Source organism: Camellia sinensis, chromosome 13 (assembly GCF_055761805.1).
Source record: "Camellia sinensis isolate YWXY chromosome 13, ASM5576180v1, whole genome shotgun sequence".
NCBI lineage: Eukaryota > Viridiplantae > Streptophyta > Magnoliopsida > Ericales > Theaceae > Camellia > Camellia sinensis.
The window spans coordinates 62,249,264-62,267,551 of NC_138973.1; positions in this window are offsets into that span (position 1 = coordinate 62,249,264).

Here is an 18,288-nt window from a genome sequence, read left to right on the forward strand (position 1 = left end):
AGGAAAGTGGCAGAGTTCATGGAACTCAAACAAGACAGTATGACTGTAGCTGAGTATGAGGCCAAATTTACTGAGTTGGCCAGGTTTGCACCACACGTAATTGACACTGATTATAAGAAGGCAAGGCATTTTGAAGGTGGGCTCCGAAGTGACATCCTAGAGCGGGTGAATGTCCTGAAATTGGAGACCTACATTGGGGTGCTTGACCGGGCCATCATATCAGAGGCTAATATAGCTAGACAAGCTAAGCCAACAACCGAATGGAGAGGCAACAAAAGACAAGGCTTCTTTTTGAAGAAGAAATTTCTGAAAAAGCAAAACACGGGCTCCTCAACTACCTCAAGTTCTTCCCGAGACACGACTCCCATGTGCAACACTTGTAGCAAAAGGCACCGTGGAGTTTGTTACCGTGCATCGGGAGCCTGTTTTAAGTGTGGGAAACAAGGGCATATAGCCCGAGATTGTAATCAGAATAGTGGGAAGGTAGCTACTAGCTCCACTGCATCGATCCCGAAGCCGGGAAACACTTTGAGATCTGCTACTACTGGGGATACAGTGAGACAAGGGAGAGTCTTTGCACTCGTCCCGGGTGATACACGGAATGCCAATGCCGTTGTCTCAGGTACTATCTCGATATGTAATCAGGATGCTTTTGTGTTAATTGATTCTGGATCAACGCATTCATTTGTGACATATGCATTTGCATCTAGACTGAAAAGACCCCTAGAATTGTTGCCATATTTGTTATGTGTGTCTGCTCCATCGGGGGAATCTGTGTTATGTGACTATATATATCGGTTTTGTGACATGCATATTGAGGATGCTACCCTGTATGTAGATTTGTTGCCCTTAAACATTAGACACTTTGATGTAATTTTGGGCATGGATTGGTTGACCAAATACTGTGCCACTATAGATTGTGTGACAAAGAGGGTTGTATTTAAACCACCAGAACAGAAAGAAATTGTGTTTGTGGGAAATGGGGTAGTACCTCCACCATATTTGATATCTGCAATGAAAGCATGTAAATTGATCAGGAAGGGATGCCAGGGTTATTTGTGTTATGTATTGACTGAACAATCCGTGAATGTTGAATTGAATGATATTCCCATCGTTAGAGAATTCCCAGATGTGTTTCCAAATGAATTACCAGGGGAATTGGTAGACAGGGAGATAGAGTTTACTATTGAAACTGTGCCAGGCACCCAACCTATTTCTAAAACTCCCTACAGGATGGCTACAGCCGAAATGAAAGAATTAAAAGAACAGTTGCAAGACCTTCTTGATAAAGGGTTTATTCGGCCCAGTACTTCGCCTTGGGGCGCACCAGTGTTATTTGTAAAGAAAAAGGATGGTACCTTACGCCTATGTATTGATTACCGGGAATTGAACAAGGTAACGATAAAGAATAAATATCCCTTACCCCGTATTGATGACTTATTTGACCAGTTGCAGGGATCACAGGTGTTTTCTAAGATTGATTTGAGATCCGGGTATCATCAGTTGAAGGTTAAGGCAGAAGATGTTGAGAAAACCGCATTCAGAACGAGGTATGGTCATTTTGAGTTTCTTGTTATGCCATTTGGAGTGACTAATGCTCCGGCAGCATTTATGGACTTAATGAATAGAATTTTTAAAACCTACCTTGATGAGTTTGTTGTTGTCTTCATCGATGATATTTTAATATACTCTAAAGACAGACTTGAACACGAACATCATTTGAGGACTGTTTTACAAATACTTCGGGAAAGAAAACTATTTGCTAAGTTAAAGAAATGTGAGTTTTGGTTGGATGAGGTTATTTTCTTAGGGCACGTGGTCAACAAGGAAGGAATTTCAGTGGACCCGCAGAAAATAGAAGCAATTGTGAATTGGCCTACACCAACTAATGTGACAGAAGTTCGCAGTTTCATGGGCTTAGCTGGGTACTACAGAAGGTTTGTAAAGGACTTTTCGAAATTAGCTGTGCCTCTTACCCAATTGACACGTAAAGGACAACCATTTGAGTGGAATAGTGAAAGAGAATCAGCCTTTCATGAATTGAAGACAAGATTGACCACTGCCCCAATTTTGACACTACCTTCAGGTACGGAAAATTTTGTGATTTTCAGTGACGCATCTTATAAGGGTTTGGGTTGTGTGTTAATGCAGAACGGAAAGGTTATTGCTTACGCCTCCCGACAGTTGAGGCCACATGAGAAGAATTATCCAACACATGACCTAGAATTAGCCGCAGTTGTTTTTGCTTTGAAAATCTGGCGGCATTAGTTGTATGGGGCAAAGTGTGAAGTCTACACAGATCATAAAAGCCTAAAATACTTCTTCACGCAGAAAGAGTTGAATATGCGTCAGAGAAGATGGCTGGAATTGATAAAAGATTACGACCTAGAAATTCAGTATCACCCCGGAAAAGCTAATACAGTGGCTGATGCCTTGAGCAGGAAATCAACAGGGAGTATGGCTTGCTTGCTTACTGAACAAAGGGAGATTTTGCAAGACTTTGAAAAGTCTAAAATTGAAGTGGTAGTGTGTGAACAGGGCGGATTGATAGCCGCTATTACAGCCGAGCCGGCAATTGTTGATGAAATCAAGCAAAAACAGAAAGATGATGAGTTCCTCAGAAAGGTAATTGATGAATTTGAAGTCAGCCCAAAAGCAGAGTTCAGTATCGAGAATGGAATGTTGAAATTTCGAAACCGAATATGTGTTCCAGTTATTCCGGAGCTAAAGAAGAGGGTCTTAGATGAAGCCCACAGATCCGTATTTGCTATGCATCCGGGTAACAATAAAATGTATCGGGATTTGAAACAAACCTATTGGTGGCCTAAAATGAAGAAAGAGATTGCAGAACATGTGTCCAAGTGCCTTCAGTGTCAGCAAGTTAAGGCTGAACATCAGAAACCAGGCAGTCTACTTCAACCTCTCCCCATTCCTGAGTGGAAGTGGGAACATGTGACCATGGATTTCGTTGTTGGCCTACCTCGGACTTCCCGCGGTATGGATTCTGTTTGGGTTGTAGTTGATAGACTGACTAAATCTGCACATTTTCTGCCTGTCAAAACTACATTTACTACTTACAGGTTGGCTACTATTTATGTTGATGAAATTGTTCGCTTACATGGAGTTCCAGTATCCATTGTGTCGGATAGAGATCCGAAGTTTGTATCTAGATTGTGGAAGAGTTTGCAGGAAGCTATGGGAACAGAACTAAGGTTCAGCACTGCATTCCACCCACAGACAGATGGGCAGTCAGAACGAACAATACAGACTTTGGAAGATATGCTTCGCATGTGTGCTTTGGATTTTCAGGGGAGTTGGGAAGATTACCTGCCACTTGCAGAATTTGCCTATAATAATAGCTTCCACTCCAGCATCGGTATGGCACCATATGAGGCTTTGTATGGTAGGAGGTGTAGATCACCTATTTGTTGGACAGAGGTCGGGGACAGAGCTTTGCTCGGGCCTGAAATTGTACAAGACACCTCTGAAAAGATCAAAACTATTCGGCAAAGGCTCAAAACAGCTCAAGACCGACAGAAGAGTTATGCAGATGTCCGGAGAAGACCTCGTGAGTATGAGGTCGGCGACCATGTGTTCATCCGTGTTTCTCCAATGAAAGGCCAAGTCAGGTTTGGGAAAAAGGGCAAGTTGACGCCCCGTTATATTGGGCCGTTTCAAATTTTGGAGAAACTTGGTCCAGTTGCTTATAGAGTTGCTTTGCCACCGGGATTTGAGCAAATCCACAATGTGTTTCATGTGTCAATGTTGAGGGGTTACCTCCGAGACCCGTTGCATGTGATTGATTATCACCGGATTGCTATTGATGAAAATATGGAATATGCTGAATGGCCGGAAAGAATTGTTGACCGACAAGTGAAAGAATTGAGAAACAAATCCATTCCAATGGTGAAAGTGGAATGGAAGGAACACTATGGGACAGATGCTACATGGGAAAAAGAGGAGGAAATGCGTCTACGCTATCCACATTTGTTTCCCGACGAAGGTAAGTTAAGTTTGGAGGACCAAACTTCCTAAAGGGGGGAAGACTGTGACACCCCTGTTCCGTAGTATGTTAATTGGTCCTTAACATGATGTGATTATGTATTTTGATATGATTTTGTGTTCCACTATGTGAAAATATGTGGTTTGAAATTTTATCTGTTCATCGTAGGAATATCTGTTTGAGTAGTCTGTTTTGGAAATTTAATTGAGGGCCTTATCGGCCACGGAACCCGAAATTGATTACGCCATTGTGGTTGGCATAATTTTTAGGGCCTACGGTGAAATTTAATTGAAATTTGATTCTGGTCAATTTAAACTGATTAAATTGAGAAATTAAGTACCCCATTATTTTATATTAAAATATTTGTTAGTGGGGCTTGTTGTATATTTGTATTGCACTCTCCTTTAGCTCTCTTAAAACTCAAAATCTGAGTTAGACAATTGAGAGTGAGAGAGAGGCCGGCCATGGAGAGAAAAAGGGAGAGATTTGTGTAATTTGAGCTCAAGACTTGGGAATTTGAAGATCTAGCTCAAGATTTGGCTAGAGCTTGAGTGTTGAAGCTCTTAGGTAAGTGATTTCATGAACTCTTACTTGTAATTTGTAAGTTCAAGGGTTGTTTGTGATCAAGAACATGTAATGAGTTGATTTTTGTTGAGATTGAAGTCTTAGAACTCATGCATGTAAGAAATTACTTTGAATTTGCATGTTTGAGCTTGAAACACATGATTCATGTGGAGTTTTGGGTAAAGCTCACATTGTAGTCACCATTTGTACCATCTAAGTTGAGAATGATGAGCATCTCCCACATGCATGTACAAATCATGGGAGTATAAGTCTTGAATGTTGAATTTGAGCATGTTGATGATGGGTTTGAGACAATTTGGGACATGCATGTAGATAATTCATGTAATTGAGCTTCCTAATGTTGTAATCTGCATTAGTAGCATGTTAGCATGTGTAAATGTGTAATTTGAACCATTGCATGCAAGAAATGTAGATGGAAAACTGATTTGGAGCTCAAGAACACGATCTGGGAAACCCAGATTTTTGAGGTCCGCTCGAGCGGGGTAATGGCCGCTCGAGCGGGAAAATCGTGCTCCCAGCATTTTTGCAGAGTTGGATGCCCGCTCGAGCGGGACATTTCACGCTCGAGCGTGGATTTTTGTAGACGGACCTTCAGCTCGAGCGCATCTTTTGTGCAACCAGTACCTTGCAGGCCTTAAGGGTCCGCTCGAGCGGAGAATCTTACGCTCGAGCGGGGACCCTGTTTCCTGGAATTTTGTTCATGCATTCTGTGATTCGTTTTCCGTTCTCTTTCACTTGTAAGCACTCTTAGGCATGTGTTAAGCATTGTAAATGAGTTAATGAGATAAGAACAAAGCCTAAAGAGGAATATGTGAATTAAAGAACGGATTGAACTGTTAGTGACCCTTTTGTATTCATGAAATGTGTAGGGTCAAGCTCCAGGGCGCATCCACAAGCCGATCACTGTGAGTAATATCAATATTTGAAAACTTGTCAATGTCCAATTGTTATTCCCCTATAAATATTATGAGTTGTTAATTGGGATTGTGGACAAAAGTCTGACAAGAATAAATGAATGAATGGGCCAAAGGCCGTTTGACATGAATGAATGGGCCAAAGGCCGTTTGACATGAACGAATGGGCCAAGGGCCGTTTGACATGAACGAATGGGCCAAAGGCCGTTTGACATGAACGAATGGGCCAAAGGCCGTTTGACATGAACGAATGGGCCAAAGGCCGTTTGACATGAATGAATGGGCCAAAGGCCGTTTGACATGAACGAATGGGCCAAGGGCCGTTTGACATGAACGAATGGGCCAAAGGCCGTTTGACATGAACGAATGGGCCAAAGGCCGTTTGACATGAACGAATGGGCCAAAGGCCGTTTGACATGAACGAATGGGCCAAGGGCCGTTTGACATGAACGAATGGGCCAAAGGCCGTTTGACATGAACGAATGGGCCAAAGGCCGTTTGACATGAACGAATGGGCCAAAGGCCGTTTGACATGAACGAATGGGCCAAAGGCCGTTTGACATGAATGAATGGGCCAAAGGCCGTTTGACATGAATGAATGGGCCGAAGGCCGTTTTGCCATGAATGGAAACCCGGATGGGCCAAAGGCCAGAATGTTTGGAACTACAGTTACTTGACTTGCATTTCGTATAGTTATATATATTTTGCTGTTAAACAGAAGTATGAATTGGGCCCAAGGCCGTTTGGAGCATGTTGATCTACATATTGTTATGTAACTGTTATATTTGATATTATTCACTGGGCTATCGCTCACGCTCATTCATGTATTTGTAGGTAAGCCAAGGGAAGTCCAAACCCAGCCCCAGTGAAGTCTGCTAGGAACAACAGGAGTTTTGGGAGAGTCAGCCTTGTGCCTCGCGCATGAGACCATCCTTGCCCTTTTACTATGTACCTATGTTTTGTCTTGTTGGCAAGGACCCAGTGCATGTCTGTACATAGTCTGTTATAGGTTGACTCGTTTTGGACGATCCTGTCTGTAATGAATTTTGTGAAGCTGTACTTTTGATGTGAGTTATTAACGTATCTGAGTATGGGTTGTTTGATGTGCATGTAAGCACGGCTCTATGGACAAAGTTTTTAATTTTGCTTCCGTTTGGCCCCCATTAACTCTGTTAAAATACGTTTAGAACAGTTTGAGGCCGTAGGTAATCTCATGATTACTGGCCGGTTACGTCCTTAACCCACAGGGGCGGGTTCGGGTCGTGACACTAAACGTAGTAAACGTGCTAGAACCTCAAAATCTTTTGGTCCAGATTTCCTAATTTTTTTTTTGTTAGAAAATGAGCCTTTAACTTTTAAAGAGGCTATGTCCAGTCCTGAAGCTCCTTCATGGAAAGAAGCTGTCAACAGTGAAGTTGAATCCATCTTGCAAAATCACACTTGGGAATTAGTGGACTTGCCACCAGGTTGTAAACCTCTTGGGTACAAGTGGATTTTCAAAAGGAAAATGAAAGCGGATGGATCAATTGACAAATACAAGGCAAGACTTGTGGTCAAAGGTTTTAGACAAAAAGAAGGTCTTGATTACTTTGACACATACTCACCGGTTACTAGAATAACATCCATTAGAATGCTAATTGCTATTGCATCTTTATACAATCTAGAAATTCATCAAATGGATGTAAAAACCGCTTTCTTAAATGATGAGTTAAATGAAGAAATTTACATGGAACAACTAGAAGGTTTTTCTGTTCCAGGAAAAGAAAACAAAGTGTATAAATTGGTTAAATCATTATATGGTTTAAAACAAGCGCCAAAGCAATGGCATGAGAAATTTGACAAGGCAATGATGTCAAATGGATTCAAAATTAATGAGTGTGACAAATGTGTTTACATTAAAAACACAGACAAAGGTTATGTCATTGTATGTCTTTATGTAGATGATATGCTCATCATAGGTAGTAATAATGACATGATTAAAACTACCAAAAAAATTTTGAATAAACATTTTGACATGAAGGACATGGGCATTGCTGATGTAATTCTTGGTATGAAAATTACCAAAACATCAGAAGGATATGCTTTGTCACAATCTCATTACATTGAGAAAATACTTGACAAATTCAGCAAAGATAATGATCATCTTGCTAGAACACCTGTAGATGTTAATTTGTATCTTTCTAAGAATGTACAGGAAAGTATTTTTCAATTACAGTATATCCAAATTATTGGAAGCTTAATGTACTTGATGAACTGCACTCGCCCGGATATAGCTTATGCAGTAAGTAAATTAAGTAGATATACGAGTAATCTGGGAATAGAACACTGGAAAGCAATTATAAGGGTTCTAAGATATCTTTGATTCACTCGTAACATTGGGCTGAATTATACAAGATATCCAGCAGTACTTGAAGGATACTATGATGCAAATTGGATATCAGATACTAGAGACTCAAAGTCCACCAGTGGGTATGTCTTTACTCTTGATGGGGCGGCTGTATCTTGGAAATCTTCCAAATAGACTTGCATTGCTAGGTCTACTATGGAATCAGAATTCATAGCTTTAAACAAAGCAGGGAAAGAGGCAGAATGGCTTCGCCACTTCCTTGAAGATATTCCAATATGGCCAAAACCGGTGCCTGCTATATGCATACATTGTGATAGTCAATCAGCAATAGGTAGAGCATAGAGTCATATGTATAACGATAAGTCACGACACATTCGTCGTTGACATAACACCGTGAGACAACTACTCTCTAATGAAATTATTTCCATTGAATATGTTAAGTCTAAAGACAACATAACGGATCCACTAACCAAAGGGTTAGCAAGAGAGTTAGTTGAGAATTCATCGAGGGGAATGGGACTAAAGCCTATTAAATAAAAGTTACCACAACGGCAACCCAACCTAGTTGACTGGAGATCCCAAGATCTAGGTTCAAAGGGACAACCGCGTTGTGAATGACTCAGAAGGATCACTGGGGAGTTAAACTCCTACTCATTTCTATGATGAAATAGTGATGACTGCAGAGTTTTGAAGTTAAGTATTACTTTTAATGATTCTTATATCTAGGTATACCTAGTGGAGGATGGCAGGATACTCTTCATAAGAATCACCTATGTGAGTGTGAACTGGGCTGGTTCTATAAGATTTGTGAAGGGCTACAAGTCTTTAGAGCACTCATGAATGACCAGGTTGTTCAAGGCCAAAATGAATACAATAGTGAGAACTAAACTATGTCTGGGGACATACTGTGTGAGTTCTATTGTCTTGGTTTTCACAAATGGCTGAACAATTCAAGACATCATGTTCACTGGTTAGCTAGTAAATCCGATAGTGTCTCACAAGGGAAGGTTCAAAGTCAAAAGCTACCTATCCTTTGCAGAATATTTCCAATTTCTATACTCTCTGTTTTTAGATCATGTTGTTGCATTTTCTCCCCGTCAAATTCCATTCATGTGGGGGATTGTTGGAAAAATGGTGTTTTTATAAAGCTTATTTTCGACCAACTTTGAGCTCAAAATTGAGTGGGCCCCGAACGTCTTTTGGGGCGGGTCCGAAAAGGTGAAGTGTTCTTTGCCACGTGGCAAGTCACATGGTGAAGACGGTTCGTCAAAACCATTTATGAGTGAATGGGAATATGACGTTGTTTTCGGGTTCGTGGAATGAACATTTAAAGTTTGTAATGTGGGTTTCCTTGTGAGGCTTGTCCCACATTGAAACTTTAAGAGAGTTTATTTATGTATATAAGCTCTAGCCTACAACACTTGGGTTGGGCCCCAAAGGGCACCCCAAGTTTGTAGAAGGGAGGAGCTATGGACAAAGTGTACCTTAGCCCAAAACAACCACACACGCCCGCGCGCCGCCGCCGTCCGTCCGGCCGACCGAGCCGTGCCGGGCGCGGGTGTGGGTTAGGTCAGGTCTAAACATTAATTTTTTGGACAAAATTTATTTGAATTTTTTCAATAAATTCTTGCAGGAAAAATTAATTTAAATTTTGAAATTTGAATTTGAAATTCAAATTGTTGTCCAACAATTGTGTCTCTTCATTTTATTCCATAACAGATTTTTGAGCCCAAACTGTTTTTTGGATCTGTTCAAAACCGGACAGATTTAAATCTTCCCAAGCAGATTCAAACAGTGTCATTCCAGCAGTTAATCTGTGAACAGTTTGCATATCTGTGTGTTTTCAAAACAGCACCTGTTGGATTCAAACCACACCTGTTCATTTGAATTTTATACCTGTTCGGTCAGCACTTGTGTGCCTATAAATACCAGCATTCCAGCAGTGTTTTCCAATCCGAAAATCAGTCTGAATATTTGTCTCTTTGTTGTCCATTTTGTTCTAGTGCATTTATTCTTCATATATTAATTTTAGATTAAATTTAAGAGAGTGTAGAACACAAGGTTTGGTTTTTCGTACAATTTTGTTTGGTGTGCTACAACAATTTTGTGAAGATCATTGTATCCTGGGAGATAGACGCCACTCAACCGTAAGCACCGTAGCGGGGCGAATCTGTCTTAAGGACAAAGTGTCACACACTCGACTTGGTGTTTGAATTATTTATTCGGTTCTACAAAATAAATACTGTAAGTTTTATTTTATTTTGTTTGAATTGTTTCAAATTATTTTATTTACACAGAAGATTGTGCCAACAAAAAACCCATACAAAGTCATCCCTCATCTTCCGATCAAACTAGAAAGTAATTTTAAATCAGAGTCATTTAACGGTTTAGGATCCACTGCAAATAATCCACCTTTGCAATAAACTTGCAATGGTGGGTTAAGAGCCAAAAACAAAATCATTGCAACTTGCAAGGTTAAACCACTCTTAGAGCGCTCAATGATCGTATTTCCGGCTCATAAACCACCATTGCAGAGTATCCTACTCCTATTTTAGCTATCCCTTCAGCCTATTTATGCAATTTCATTTGCTGAGTTTTTACCTTTCGAGTTTTGGATATATATAAAAATGGCATAGTGGCAGATTGTTAGTAAATGAAGACATAGAACAACTTAATGAAGCCAGTTTGTAGAACTTACTCATCTGTAACATAAAACAATGCTTCCACTGTGCAACAGTCCGGAAGTGACAAAAAAGTGGCAGATCTAGCACTACGCTTAACTACAAACTTTATGAATGCAGTGACAGACAATTTATCATGTAATTGATATTTATCAAGCAATCTTGATATGGATTCATCATAAGACCATGAATCAAGTGAGATTTTAGAAAAATCTAGTCGGCACCAGCAGAGAGGACTGAGCGTGGCTTTGTACCATGACTTGCACATGAAGGGAACATCCAATAGCAGTGATTCAATTCCAACTCTCCCAAACACATTCACCAAGCAATCCATATTCAAATCCTCCCATTTCCCTCATTCCATTAACACCAATGTCAAATAAAGGGTAAGTATAAATATTATATTTCTCTAAATATAGAGAGAGATGAAAAAATTATGGCAAGGGTTATATCATGAAGTCTTGAAAAACACAACTTTATAGACAACAACAACACTACAAAGTGAGTTCAAGAAAGCCCATTTTACAATATTTTTGTATGTGTGGAAAGATTGGAAGGGGTAATTTCTGAGTCTAAATTAGGATTAAAAGAGAAATCAAAATGTACAGTGAAATGTTAGATCATACAAAACCAAAAACCAAAAATGCATAAAGAACGTTCCCAAAACAAAAAGTGGGTAATCTCTAATTGGCTTGTATAAACTACTACATAACAAAAAACCCAATTCAAATACAAGCATAACAGGAAGATATAGAGTCAGAAAATCAAGGGAAATCCAAAAGGAGGGATTAACAATGCGATCATGAGGTAACCCAAGCACCCTTGAAAGAAGTGTGGAAAAAAAAAACACAGATTCATAAATTAATGCGGTTCCAAATTGATGAAGAAGACCTACCTCTGACATAATGAAGATGAGTAACAACACAGTCTGCTCTAATTTTGATCGCTCCGGTTGCCAGCAAATGTAGGGTATGAAGAAGTCCATTCATAAACAACAATGCATAGATAGACTTTTAATGATGAAGAAACAACAATTTGACAGCTGGGTGGAGGAAAGGTATCACTTTGTTGGGGGACCAAAGAAAGTAATGACTCGGTCTTCCTCTTTCTTTTTCTTTCTTCTTTTCTTTTCCACCCTTTACCTCCATATATATATATATATATTACAAATTATTTTTTGCTGTTAAAATGAAAAATGGTAATGACCAAAATCTGCATTGGAATGTTATTACAAATATATTAAAGTATATATATATATTTGATGTCATATGAAAGTATTTTAGAAATTGTTTCTTATTATTTTGAACAAACTACAACCTCACATCTAATTTGATAAATATTTGGTTATATAATTAAATTGGAGGGCTGCTATTAGCACCTATCTAATTTTTTTGAACCCCCCAATTTCCTCTTTTCTTTTTCTTTTTTTATTACAATTATACCATAAAGTAAAATTACATTAAAGGATAATCTTTAATAGAACACTCACCCACCAATAAAAACAACTCTGCAATATTGTTCACCCACCTCCCCACCTAAATGTATTCCTCACCCCTCTAAACCTAACGTGTTCCTCTTCATCACCATCCTAAACCCTAAACATATTCATTTTCATCACAATCTAAAACCTTGAACTAGAAATTAGTGGCTGAATTAGAATGGATGTTTGTTATTTTGTTTGTTATATTGAATTGGAATGGAAAAGAATGAATTGAGGGTTAAGTTATACACTGTTGAAAATTTTCTTTATATTCGGCAACATAGTGCTGAAAAAATTGTTTATATTTGGCAACACAGTGCCGACAAAATTGTTTATATTCGACAACACAGTGCTGAACCAACTTTTGGCCGGTTGACCAACCAGATGACCGAGTGGTTGACTGGTGGTGTGATTTTGGCTCAGTTTTACAACAATGATGCAATGGTTTTGATAAAATGGACACCTTCGTTCACTGATTTCAAATAAATCCAAGAGAGGTACCGTCGTCGTCATCTGTCTTCAATATGATAGGGATCGTCATCGTTGTTCTTCAACAGGAGAGGGAAGGAGAGGGAATGTCTTCAACCATGACGCAGAAGGTGTGCAAAATTAGATGGGTGTGCACTTGGGTGTGATAATATTATAAATATGGATAAATTTGATATAAATTTGATAAATTCTATATAATTAAAAAAATCTTATTGAAATTTAGGGTTTAGGATGGGGGTTGAAAAAAATAGGAGGTCCAAAGAATTAAGGTAGGTGCTAATAGCAGCTATCTTAAGTTGTTCAATTTTTGAAATAATCTTTTTAACCATCAAATTAAGTTTCGTACAATCTTTTTTCAATTGGGCTACATGAACTAAAATAAATAATTGTAAGCACTAGTAGATAAATTTGACAATTTTGATATGAAGCCAAAAAAAATTAGTGATAACTTAAGAGATAAAAGTGAAAAATAATCTTTTTCTCTGCTCACTAACTATTTATTAAGACTTCGATTAACATCACATTTGTTTGTTAATTTTATTTTATTTTTTCATAGAAAAGGGTTGTCAATTAAGTTGTGGATGTTTTGTTTCTTGATTATTTGGGAGTTCATAACTTGTAAAAATCATCTATCCTTTTCTATTTTGGAAAATATGGTGCTATTTTTTTATTTTTTATAATGCCCAACACCTACCTATGTGTAACTAATATAAAATGTGAAACCCATGAGTTTGTCAATCCCTTCTGTGTCTTTTCTATTTTCGTTATTTTACAAAATAAGTGTTTTAAAAAAACACACACACACACACACATATGACAGAGACACCAACCCTGATTTTGATTACCCCATTTCCTAGCAAAAGTCAGTCCATAAACAAACAAAAGATGAAGAAATGAAAGGTATCATTTTGTGAGAGACTTGGACGTCTTTCATCTTTCTTTTACTTTCACATTTTTTGTTCACTTTTCCTTTCTTCAATGCTAAGTTCTTGGTTTTTTTTTAATTAAAATAAAATAAAAAGGCATTTTTTTAATAATAATTTGATTTACTTTAAACTTAAATTGTCGGATTATCTTTCTCGAACTTGTGTTGTTATAATGAAAATTACAACAAAATTATTGCAGAGAAAAAATAACCAAATTTCACAATTGAGTAGATCTATTGTAGATAGACAACCATGTTTGCTCCCAAAATCACCTATAAAATCTCCCTCTCCATTAGGTGCCATGATTAACAAAAGTTAAAATTCTAACATAAAGCTTGAGCAAAATATGAAAATATTTTCACCCATGCTTCCACAAGAAAGCCATGGAATTGAAAACATTTCAAATTGTTCTTGATATAGTTTATAAAAAGCACAAATTCAAGAACATATATTTACAAAATTGGAATCATGTTATTCAATGAAATAGCAGAAATGATTTAACAGAGAGAATACCACTTTCTAGTGCTTACTTTTTTCTTTTCTTTTTTCTCTGATCCCATTTCTAATGCTTACTTAAACAAATAGATTCTCTACCATGCAATGATCAAATGAACCAAAAAAAAAAAGTAAATAGAAGACATGTGAAGAACAATATCCCGAGTTTGTATCATATTCATATCAACCAGAAAGGAACACCACCAAATAGAAGAGTTAATAGTTTAAATGGAAGGTAACATTACAATCTTTCCTTGCTTTTTCTTTGACCTTTGCATTACACAGATCCAAGAAAGTATATGTCTGGAAGGTTTTTTTTTTTTTTTAGTTTTAAATTGCTAAGTAGATTCCTTCTGGGACGCAGTCATTTGCCTTATACCCTACCTCCATCTTGGTGCGTCATGGCATCAATTTGATCACCATCCCTCATGTTAAGCTGCTTAATCAAATCAAGAGTTAATCCACACAAGGCTACAAGCCTGACATAAAACAAATTTTTTCTACTTTTTTTGTTTTTTTCATTCTTTTTTTCTTTCCGCAGCCAAAATGAGATAAGAACCGCCATTAATAACATGTCACCTTGAAGCCGACTAAATTTTATGGAATTGCGGAGATAGGTAGTTTGTGCCTAGAGACTATGAATAGGCCAAGCTCTTAGAAGAAATTTTACCTACTAAGAGTTATATATATTCAACATTCAGTGAATAACCAACAAGTACCAATTTCAAATTATGCCAAATCAATTATTATGCCAATATGAATTAAAGCATGAAAAATCAATGGCAACCACAACATAAATAGCAATGATATAGTAGGCAGGCAACCATTTACGTGGAAAACCTTCCTTGTGCACAAAAGAAAAAGTAAGAACCACGGTCACACCTGAAAAATCTAGAAATCCCCTAAATGTTGATTTGTGATTATGTATCAACTTTAAGCAATAAAACAATCCCAATCAAACAATCAAGACAAATCGACACAACGATTTTAACGTGGAAAAACCACAATTGGAGCACCTCCAATTGTGATAAGAAAACCATAGGCAACAGCCACAAAATAATCCACTAAGAAGATATAAAGGAATTACACAAGTATACTCTCAATTACCTAGCGAATCCACGTTCGAATTGAACCAACCTCTATGTGCCTCTTCCAACCCCATTTTCACCTCGGAATTGTCTTGACGATGAGCCACTCCAGAATCTACCAAAGCTTCAGGCTCGAATTCTTCAGAATCCACCGAAGAACAACTCTCTCTTTTGTGTAGAACAAACAAATATCCTTTGATGTATACTCTTTAAACCATGAGTTGAATACTCAATCAAAACATCAAAGAAAACTAGCAAAATATCCCAAGATATAAACCCTAGAGCCCAAGAAGAAGATCTGGAGAAGTAATCCTGAAATCTGACAGAAACCTGTACTTATAGAAATCAGAATCGCGACGCTCGCTCGAGCGAAGACTCTCTCGCTCGAGCGAGGAACCAAAAACGTGTGTTTTCCATAAGTGGCTTCGCTCGAGCCACGCACCCTTCGCTCGAGCGTACATTTATCTCTTTCAGGTTTTTACACAAACGCAGCCTTCGCTCAAGCGAGAACTCCTTCACTCGAGCGAGCAAGGGTGGACATTAAATTTTGAATGCAATTTTGCATTTTGCTTCGGGGGCGCTGCCCCTCGACCCTGCCTGGGCGCTGCCCCCTAGACCCCCGCAAGCTGACCGGGCAGCTCGATACCCGTCATAATCAGTGAAGTGGCAATCTTGAAAGCATTAACATCACAAACTTCTCTGCAAGGCACAATTCGGGTTGGATTCGCATCTAAACACTCATAGCCTCACTGAAATAAAAAGTGCGAAATTAAGCACAACTAAAAGGAGTTTTGTTCAAACGGGATTGCCAAGAAAAAACCTAACAATCTCCCCCTTTGGCAATGCCGTGACAAAACACACCTAACAAATAAAATCCTAATTACCCTAACCCTTATAGCTAATAAAAACAAACTTCTTTCTCAAGGTCGTGATCTGCAAAACAACTATTAGTGCCACAATCTCCAAAACAACTATTAGTCCCACAAGAGTATATGAAAAAGCAATACACATATGACACGATTATCTTGAAGCATGAGATGGAAAACATGAATAGATGCAACTTGGAGAACATTAGATGAAAACAAAGACTCATGAAAAACAACTTTCTCCCCCTTTTTGTCACGAATTGACAAAGAAAGTTCAAACAACAAAAGCAAGATCATAAACCACACAAGCAATGATATGACGATGTAAATATCAGGAGCATACAAGAAGGAAATAATAAGCAAACAGTGCATAGCAACATGCAAAACAACTATAGCCAATCTTCCTTAGCAAACAAAACAAAGTGTTCATGCTTACAAACTCTTTTAATGATAAACCAAACTCCCCCTTACGAAAAACAACCACAAACATGGAAAACAATGAACAGGAAGAAAATGACAAAAATAATATGGTGGAGCAAGCAAGGAATTTCAAATTTGGACCTTGAAACACACAAGATTATCCAAGAAACACACAAGATTATCCAAGAAGCACAACTACTTGAAAACACAATGTGCACAGCCTCTAGAAAATTCCTCATAAAAGAAAGTGATGCATTATGTGAAAAGCATAGATCCCATGATAAAAGTGTGTGTGTGACTCTTGGAGTTCGACAAACACAAGATTCAAATCCTAGTAGTGATCTGATAGCTGGACCTCTGACAAGAGAATCTAAGCACAACTACGGAAAGTTAAACCACTAGGAATCAAGGGGTATTTGGTAAGTAAAGGCGGAGGCTCCCCCTCAATCAATGAATCCTTTATTTTTTCCTTTATTTTTTTATTTATTTTTTTATTTTTTTATTTTTTTACATCTTTTTCTTTTCTTTCTTTTGCACATCCTTTGGTGAGTAAAGGCGGAGGCTCCCCCTCAATCAATGAATCCTTTATTTTTTCCTTTATTTTTTTTTTATTTTTTTTTTATTTTTTTTTACATCTTTTTCTTTTGTTTCTTTTGCACATCATTTTTTTTTCTTTCTTTTGCACATTTTTTCCTTCTTTTACACACTCATTGGCGGCTGACACACTCAAGAGTATGGAAACCGAACCAGAGAAGCATGGATATAATAAGGATGGCCTGGTTGGTGACTCTGAGGTAGCCTTTTCCTCATGGCTGGACTACAAAGAATAGAGAGGAAAGCCGTGGAGATGCAAAAAGATGGAAGGTGGTTTAAGAGACTCAACATCACCCATGATATGCTAGTATAGGTCAATTCCTCTAGAAACGCAAAAGATCAATGATAGAAGTCACTAGAAAAAAAATAATCACTAAGGCGGAAGACTCCAAAATTTGCTAATCCAAGAGTGTGTACAGAATAAGACATACTAATCAAAGAACACACACTCCAAAATGAGTAATGACCAAAGAAAGTACACACATATTAACATGTAATGGATATTCTCAACAATTCCAATATGCACCAAGGACCACTCAAAAAATTTTAAGCTTTCAAAACCATACTAAGAAAATCTTTTTGGTTTTTTTTTTATTATTATTATTTTTTTTCTTTTTCTAAACAAAGCAAGACAGAAAGCGAACAAGCACACATTAAATGACTCAAAAAAAAAACACACAAAAACCCAAAAACTAAAAAGAATAAACAAATTAACACAAGTCAAGTTTTCTCACCCAAACCGCTTTAGTATGAAAAAAATTGTGAGAATTGCAGTTCTTGGGTGGTGTCTTGACGTTGCGGTCCCCTTTCCCTTCCATGGAAACCCGTCTAGACTTGGTGTCCAACTTCCTATTCCTAGGACTAGACAAACAAAACCTCTGTTCACGATTGGTCTCAAGCAAATCAAAATAACGAGGTCTAATATGACCCTTAACCTCATTACAACCAATGAAGTGTCTCTTACCCCACGAGATGTTGGAATTTCTTCCATCTCTTTGAGACACTCTCCCATGCAACTTATAACAATAAGGGCGAATATGACCATGCATACCATAATGATGACAAATAAAAACAGGGTGTACAGGGTGTACCTTCTTTTCTTTGACTTTACCAACTTTAGGAAGATTGAGAAGTCTTTCCTCCCGTTGAACCTTGTGCTCCCCCTGCCCTTTAGTTCTTGTATCATGAGATGTGGATGCACTCTGTTTTTGCTCTTTCTTACCACCAAATCCAATGCCACTCTTGTCAGAACAAATTTGTTGAGACCTAATGATATCCTCCAAAGTCTTTGATCCTTTGTTCCAAAAACCAATGGTAGCCATAGCACACTTGAGCTCTTCCTCTTTTTTGATCATTAGTTCTTCCAAAGCAACTTGAGACATCTCGAGAGTTTCAATTTT